The sequence below is a fragment of the Mus caroli genome, unplaced genomic scaffold (assembly GCF_978045245.1).
Source record: "Mus caroli unplaced genomic scaffold, Mus_caroli_1 scaffold_3, whole genome shotgun sequence".
NCBI classification, from domain to species: domain Eukaryota; kingdom Metazoa; phylum Chordata; class Mammalia; order Rodentia; family Muridae; genus Mus; species Mus caroli.
The window spans coordinates 67,366,555-67,368,265 of NW_028227258.1; the positions used below are offsets into that span (position 1 = coordinate 67,366,555).

Consider the following 1,711-nt stretch of genomic DNA (forward strand, 5'->3'; position numbering starts at 1 on the left):
AAAAAACAAAAAACAAAAAAAAGAAAAGAAAAGTGGTCAGGCCAGAAAGATTCTATAGAGTTGGGGATTAGACTGGTAGTTGTGGTTTTACAAGAAATGAAGGAGAAGGGAAGATCTACAGGCATCTTTCATGCTTTCCCCTCAGGATTGGACAGTGAGTTATCAGTGACTGTGTTCTGGAGTTAGGCGCTAGAATACAAGTAAGGAGTTAGCCTGAGGGATCTTAAAGAATTGTCTCTGGGACTCGAAGGAGATGCATGCAGGCAGAAAGTAAGGCTACAGCTGGTGTTATGACATAGTTCTATAGATGAGACTGGTTGTTGATGTGGGAAGACAGGTGTTGGTGATATCTGTCTAGCTCCTAAAATCCCTTAAGGCATTTGAATAAGGACTCCAAGAAAACACTCTGTGCAGAAGCCAGGGAGTGGAATCTTTCATCCACCAAGTGGGGATGGGACTCCACCATTGACTTCCACCCGGAGCTTTTAGAGACTTCAGAAGCATGAAGGGCAATGAAATGTAGAGCCCGAGTCTTCAGCTGCTCTGTGCTGTGGAGGTCAGCCACAATGAGAGTGTGTGCAGCATTCTCCACAGAGAGGTTCCTGCAGAGGGCATCCTCACATATGACCTTCAAGCCCTCAAGGCCATACTTGTCAGCAGCTGCCAGCACATCACAGGCCATGGAGTGGCTGTGGAGGGTTGGAGCCTTCCCAGTGTAGATGAAGCCCATCATCTCCTTAAAGACTTGAAAATCCAGCTCCTGGATCTCAAAGCAGTTTGCTAGTCTCTCCTTCATTTGATGTTCAAACATGGCTCTGAAAACTGGAGAGTGAGCTGCTAGGATGGCTTTGTGAGCCCTGAATTCATGGCCAGCTACCAACAGGGAGCAGTCCGTGAAGAGGGAATTCTCCCACAGCTTGCCTAGGTCATCTGTCAACATATGTCTTGGATCCTTGATTGCAGGTATCATGTTCTGTCCAGGCATGTTTATGATGGCTCCTACTATGCTCACCTTGCAGCAGAGGGTGAGCTGGTCTTTAGGGAGAAGCCAATTCCGATGGGAGAGGAGGGAATCTCGAAGGATGAACTTACTGAATCCCCAGTTTTGCTTTCTCTGAAAGCTAGGGACATTCAAGCTCTGCGTATATTGATATTTCTCTCCTTGGGAATTTTTGATCCAGAATTCAAACTTTGCTCTAACTTCTCTCTTTGGGCAGTTGACCAACACCAGGTAAACTGACAGGTAATCTTTGCTTTCTTCATCAAACCCGTTTGGGTGTACTCTCAAACACCAGGCCACGTCCTCATTGGCCTTCAAAGAGAACACTGGGCTTTTAATCTTTCTCCTAATTCCCCCCATGCAAAATGAAAAGTTGCTAATGGTCCACTCATAGCAGAATTCTTTAACACTGATCTGTGTGGAGCCCCAGATCTTGGCTTCCATGTCCCCTGACATTTCTGCTGGAGGTACTTTGGAGGTTAAAGTTGATCTGAAAATAACTAGAAGTTATTTATTCTTCTTCCTGTTGGATACAAGTATAGGTATTTTAGATTTTATTTCAATTTCTCTTAAATTCTCTCTCTCTCTCTTTCTCTCTCTCCTCTTCTCTTCTCATCCCTCCTCAACTCCCCTCTCCATGGTGTAAATAAACTCTATTCTATACTAATCTTGACTGGTACCTCAGGGGGAAGATATGCCTCAGTGTTTACC

General features: G+C 44.9%; 1 pseudogene; it reads right to left on the bottom strand.

The window, feature by feature from the left end:
- Positions 1 to 371: 371 nt before the first annotated feature.
- LOC147005540 (TD and POZ domain-containing protein 2-like) lies at positions 372 to 1,456 on the bottom strand (annotated as a pseudogene).
- Positions 1,457 to 1,711: the final 255 nt, after the last annotated feature.